We start from the raw sequence: 7,054 nt of genomic DNA, 5'->3' as shown, positions 1-7,054 counted from the left end.
TCACTTTCTTTTTACTGTGACGCTTCCCATTTCTCATTAACATACCAGAACCTTTTATGCAATTATAAAAACAAAACAGAAAAAGCCTCGCAACATCCAGGCTTCTAACTTAAAGTTATATTTTTAAAGATGCGCGGTTTCTAGAGCTAATAGTCAAAAACGGGTTGGCCCTGGAAGGCTTACTTTGTATTGCTTTTGCAAAGAAGAAAGGTACAGGTAATATATAAATGTATATATTCTTTTATGTAAACTGAGCACCCATCTCAAAACAAGCAAAAAAGACCAATAGCCTTTGAGCCTATGCTCGCTATGGACGATGCCTGAAATAATAATCTTTGTGTTAAATCATTTCTGTAAAGTTCGTGGAGTCTTGGAACTGTCTTGCCCATGCTGCATGTTAGAAAGAGCTTTGAACTTGGGCTCACTCATCTGTACAGTGAGGACACTGATACCAAACTCACTGAGTTTTTGTGAGAATTAAATTAGCTGCAGTTTTAATCAAAGAGCTTTCTAAGCACTAAAGCACGACACAAATGTCAGTCACCACAAATGATTCCTCATTTTTTTCTTAAAGCCTTGTCCAGACTAATAAGGAAGCACAGTACTGCGGGGTCTCTGTTTCATCTGGTCTTTCCAGGTGGATCTTTATCTTTGTCCCATAATCTCTTTCTGGACATTTACTGTGACAGAAGGTCCCATTCAGACTTTTCCATCTGCATTACACGTTTGGTCCGATGGTATATTCTCTAACATGTTAGCATTCGTAGTGAGTAGAACATGAACTTTTTTAATAACTTATTTTTTTCTTATGTATAATGCATGCTCATTGTAGAAAACTTAGGAGATGGAAGAAAAAGAAAAAAATTATAAGTCCACACCCTAATGTTAGCTGATTTTGAAATATTTGATATAGTTTGATTTTTTATTGATTTATCTATAATACACATATGCTCATGTTTTATATAATTAAAATCACACTCTACTTAGTAATATATCTTGCCCTTTTCACTTAAAATTATATAATGAACATTTTGATGTTATCTGAAGTTGTTTGAAAAGATTAGTTTTTAACAATTGTGTACTATGAACAAAGAGAGTATAAAAAGTTGCCTCAAACTTTTTATGTTACATGGAAATCAATGTAATTCAATTATAATTAGAAATTTTCAATATTAGAATTTTATTATGAAAATATTTAAATTAGAGACTATCTTTTAAGATGCCCACACTCACAATTCAATTATTTTATATCTTTGTCAAAACAAAACAAAACAAAAAAACAAACAGAAAAAACAAGTCACATTTGGAGAGTCTTCCCTCCATTTCCCTCCCGGAACTTGTCTATAAAGATTGCAGTTGTTCTGTTTTCCTGACCCCAAGACCAGACCACCTCTCCCCAGGAAGGTGTCTATTTGAGGGGTGTAGTTTTCTGAGGGCCTAATTTGTAGTTTTCTGAAGGTAATGACTAGAGAGGCACAACACTCCATTAACCAAGCTGGTAAAATTAACTACGTCCATCCCAGCGGACCACGGGACTTCTCATGCTTGGTAAATGTGATAAGACTTGAAGCTCTTGGTTTTCATTTTCTCACCATGACACAGAACTTGTTCCCCCAGGACTGAATTTTTCCATTTGAAGTAACACGAAGCTAATACTAAGACACTTGGGTAGACATAGCCCATTGCCTAAACATATGCAGTTAAAAACCAAAAAAAGTTTAATGGTTTATCTGCCCTTTAGTGTAAAAACAAAGAATTTACACATCACATATTATGCAAAGATGCAACCACCTCTTCCTTAATTATGAAGAGATCAACCTCATTTTTCTAATTGTAATGAGAGTCTCTATTTAAAACAACGAATGCAGATGAAAGCAATGGTAAGGGGCACCAAAGATCCCCAAAGTCAACAGAACACTTATTTCTGGACATCAGCTTTGGTCCTAGGTATATGCCTTTTTGTCATTTAGCAGGATTTGTGCTTTGATTTTTTTTAAAAATGAGATCTTCTTACTCCTAATTCGGGTCTTCTCTGCTTTTGTTGCTCCTGAAGTGTAACTACGGCATCTTTGTGTTCTTCTGACCCATCAGTAAGCTATCAGTTGATATATTGTTACTTATCCTTTGCCACAAACCACCCACCTATGTATAAATATGAAAATCGTCATCAACTGGTTAATGACCTGGTAAACTTTAACAGAGCGATTTCCAGAAAGAATAACTGAAACACCAGAAAATTTTCTTTTACTAATTAATAGAACTTACCCTAATTAATATCATCCAGTGAAAGTTTTTACAAAGATGCCAAATATAACTAAACATTTATATTATTTGATAGGAGATATGGTTCTCATTCGTAAACCACCAAACAAATATATTACACCATTTTAATGCAGACAGAGCTTTCAATAATAACGGAACATTTCTCCCTTTCTGTTATGGCTGTGGAGAGCTGATCAGTGTTTAACAACTGGGGGAAAGAGCCCTGATTTTTAGCCTCTGCTGATTTCTGTGGTGGAGCTCTTCCGCCAAGACTGATTCAAGTCACCAATTGACTTCACTGAATGCGAAGTTGGGAAGACTTGCAAAGTCCCTTCAAGCCAGTGTAAGTCAGCTCCCGGAGACTACAGCATTATGAGTTTTACATAGTGTGAACAAGAAAAAAAGAAAAGAAAAGTAAAGAAAAAGAGAGAGGACGAGATAAAGAAAAACCCTCTGTTTTTGGTTCATTTACATTCACTCCATGACTTGACCCTACTAAGCTCTCATTTACTTTGATTATCTCATATTTACTTTAAAACTTTCATAAAAAGCAGTTCATCTGAAAGGGCTTTCTTACATCACCAAGGGCATGCCTAGTGATGAGTCAGGTAAGGAGCGTCAGTAAGGTGTGATCCTATAATGTGTGAGATTGTGCAGTTTGCAAAACGTGAGACTCAGAATCATCCTCGAAACTCAAATGTGCACTGTGAAGATTAACAGGAAAACATGTTCAGTTTGTTCTTCTGTTGTGTCTATGGTTTCAAAAAATTTGTTCCAGTAGATTTGTGCTTAGTAACAAAATGACTTTCTCACATCTCTTTCAGGGGCTGCAGTGTCACTAAGGGAACAACAGTTGTGTTGAAGCTACTGCCCGTCTCCTCTTGGCAGCCTCCCTCTTTGGGGCTTCTCTTCACTTGGGAAAGGTAGAGCCCGAATTCCCTGTGTCTGCAAACACTTGTCTTCCCCAGGACGATGGTCAGTTCCCTGGACGGTGACATCGACGTCCACATTACTGCTGGGATCTGTCCTGAGTAATGTAATATCGTGGCTGTGTGCATGTGAATCTACGGGCGTGTGTGTAGTGTGTGTGTATTTGTATTTTTGGCCAGTCCTCAGAAGATCTGACTTAGAAATAAACAAATATAATTTTCATACATACATATAAAATCACATATATATGAATATATCTCAATAAACACAATTATATATAATTATATAATTTTCACATATGTACAATACTATAAACACTTTACAATTTTAATACAATTTTGTATGAAGTTTTGTACAGTTTTTATATATTGACACAGATGCATGTATGTCTATAGTATATGTACTTGGCAGAGGAATGGTTTTCGTTCTTATTTTTTTTCTCCATATTTGATGAGAAAAGGAGAGAAAGTTATCTGAACCAGAGACTTTAAAATTTCAGCTCATTTGTGATGGTTAATTCCTCCTCCAGGTGGTCTCCTGGGAAGTCTTCTGTGCCCAGTGGTGCCAAGGCAGCTAGGACACCCAGGTCCCCACCCAGTTCTCTGGGGCTTGTCAGGGAGGGGCTGCCGTCCCTGCTTCTGTCCCCTCTAATTGGCTGATCTCCTGACTCCCACAAGAGTCAGGTGTCTTTCCAAGAGAGAGCTGTCAGCTCCTCTCCCCTCCAGTCTTGCTCTGGAGATCCTAGTGTCTTTCTGCTTCACCTCACACTGCTTCTATTTTTTTCCTCTTTATATTATTCTCTGAATCCACCTTTTTGTAATCTGTTTCCTTTTTTTTTTTTTTTTCCTCTTCTTAGGATCATTCTTTGATTCTCTTATGTCTTACAGATTTATAATTTTTATCCCTACACGACTGATGTTTAATTTTCCATCTTTAACCTGTAATCTCATTTACTTTAAATTTTCACTATATTTGGGCCTTATAGCTCAGTCTTTCATCTTTTTTTGTGTGTGAAGATTTTATTTGTTTTTTTGACGCAGAGAGAGCACAAGCAGGGGGAGCAGCAGAGGGAGAGGGAGAAACAGACTTCCCGCAGAGCAGGGAGCCCGACACAGGGCTCTATCCCAGGACCCTGGGACCATGACCAGCGCCGAAGGCAGACGCTTAACGACTGAGCCACCCAGGCGCCCCTCAGTCTTTCATCTTTTATACTTTCAACCTTTTATCTTGTTGGCTTTCATGTTTGCTTTTAAATCTCATCAATTTTATTTTACTTTTTAGGCTCAGCCTTAGCTTGGAGGGATTTTAACAACAGGAGCAATAAAAAAAAAAAAAACCACCTTACTCTTTCTCATTTGATGATTTGTTTTGATAATGAGAAGAAAGAGTTATGGCTACAGGGATAGTGGAAATGTAGAATCATCCACTGGCCAAACAGAGGAGGCTGTGACTTCCTCCCTCAGGCTGCCCCTGGAACCAGCCCCTTAGTCAGCTAAGGTTGGCTGGTAGACCTGGGAGCCGTGGGTTAACTATGTGCAGGGCTATAATTGAATCTCTAGAAAGAGCATATTTGGTTTATTGAAGTGGTATTGCTTCCTTATATCTTAAACAAGGGGTCAACAAACTGTGGCTGCTGGACCAAATTTAGCCCGCTTTTCGTAAGGAAAGTTGTTGGCACACAGCCATGCCCACCGGCTTACCTATTGTCCCTGTGTGCTTTTGTGCTGCGACAACAGAGTAGAATAGTTGCAACAGAGATTAAAATATTACCTATCTGGCCACTTGCAGAAAAAAATTGATGCCCCCTATATTAAATCATGCAGTCATTATCCAAGTATCATCAATACAAGGCTTCAGAGACCGGAAATTAACAGATGTGGTCCATGAATTCAAAGAATTCACTCTCAGGTGGGATACAGAAAACTGAACACATGTGCGTGATACAGGGGGCTGTGTGAAAAGGACGATGGGTCTTTGGGGTCAGAAAAGACATTTCAGGGGAGAACTAGGTTCAGAACTACAGGTAACTGGAAGTCAGGCAAAATTCTGGGAGTGTGGTGGGAAGAAGATGTGGTTCATGCAGAACCTTCCAGGCACAGAAAACCCACGTGCCTTGGCCCAGAGACAAAAAGAACATGGCTTGTTTGAAGAAGTAGGAAAAGCTCAGTTTTGCTGCAGCACAGAGGGGGAGAGGGAAGAGAATCAGGCCCGAGTGGCGCCTGAGCCTGAGGAGCGAGGACCCTGACAGCTCATGTGACGAATGTGGATTTTATGCTGAGGAAAATGGGGAGCCATTGAAGGTATTAAGACAGAGGAGTTAAAAAACAAAACAAAATGAAACAAACAAAACCAGGAGTGACTAAATGGGATTTCCATTTTAGATATCATGTGAACTGGAAAATAATATTTTGTACGTATTGAAACTGACCTGAGAGGAGGTACCTGTGTTTACAAGATGGCCTTGAGCCATGCTTCACTGGAAGGTGGCACTCGGAGGGTGTGGCTGTCAGCTGCAAGCTCCAGAGAAGAGTTTTTTCAAAACCAGAGAGGGGACCAGTGGGAACAGGGAAAGCAGAAGGGAGGAGAGGACCAGATGAGGCTCTGCTGATGGGCCAAGGCCTGGTGAGACTCCCCAGTTGGGTCACCAAAGGACATCTCAGGACTGTGGAAGCCCTCTTGGTGTTGAACTTCCCTATGAAGTTGTTGGCATTTCTGTGTGGTAAACCCCTCCCTTCTCTGCCCCTCTCCCCAGTCTTCAGTAAAGTCTACTATGTCCGTAAATTCTGGGGGAAGAGTTACTTTATGAAGAAAGGGCCAAATTTTACCACCAGATTCTGCTTTCTCCAGTGAGAACCCTTGTAAACTTTTTAGTTGTCACCCTGGTCACTGAGCCCCTTCTACAGTTCACGCTGGGAGAGAAAAGTCTGCAGACACCCCTCTTTCCAGAGTTAGGTGAAAAACAGTCTACTCTGAGCCTGAAAAAACTTATTTGGGTATGTTCAGTCTTATCACATGACTGGATCCATATTTTGAGTGATGTAGGGTCACAAGATACAGCCATAGGTTACAACTTATAATATATATCATATTATATATTACATATATATAATATTATGTATATATATAGCTGGTCATGTGCAGTATATGTAATTTCTCAGCTTTGCCAATCAAGGTATATTTTCCCTTGATTTTGAGAATCCAGACCATTGAGTCATTGGGAACTCTTCCATCATCATATAATCAAGCACTGCTTCCTTATTAGAAAGTTGTATAAAAAGGTAAATAAAATATACTTATGACATCATGAATGTCACCAGTATTGTCACCAAGACAATTCAAGCACCACTTGGAATAGAGCTCTCTTACCTTTGTTTATTTGTTCATTTTATTAATTCTTTTACACAGAGTACTCTAGTTTTTACCTGGAATATAGATTCTCCATTTTAAAAAAGAAGCAGCTCTTTTTTTTTTTTTTTTTTTGAAACAGGTACTCTCCTATATGCCTGGTGAAATATAAATTTTACAAAGCAACTTAGCAAAAAGAAAAAAAAAAGATCTTTAAAGTGCTCATTCTCTTCGACCTAGTAACTCACTTCTAGAATTCTTTAGGAATCTATCCTAAGGAAATAATCAGGAAAGCAGTTACATAATTATGTACAAAAATAACCAAAACATTATTTGTAAGTACTGATACTTGGGAACAACCTGAGTTTTCAAAAGTGGGGAATTAAAAACATAAATTATGGTCTGTGTCAATGATAGATTATTTTGTATCCATTAAAAATGCTTTCAAAAATAATCATAGAGAGAAAGGCATATAATACACTTTGTGGAAGTGATAGCAAACAAAAACACACAATAT

This window comes from Zalophus californianus, chromosome 7 (genome assembly GCF_009762305.2).
Source record: "Zalophus californianus isolate mZalCal1 chromosome 7, mZalCal1.pri.v2, whole genome shotgun sequence".
Classification (NCBI taxonomy): Eukaryota; Metazoa; Chordata; class Mammalia; order Carnivora; family Otariidae; genus Zalophus; species Zalophus californianus.
The sequence above is the reverse complement of the archived record's forward strand: the minus strand, read 5'-3'. Positions refer to the sequence as shown.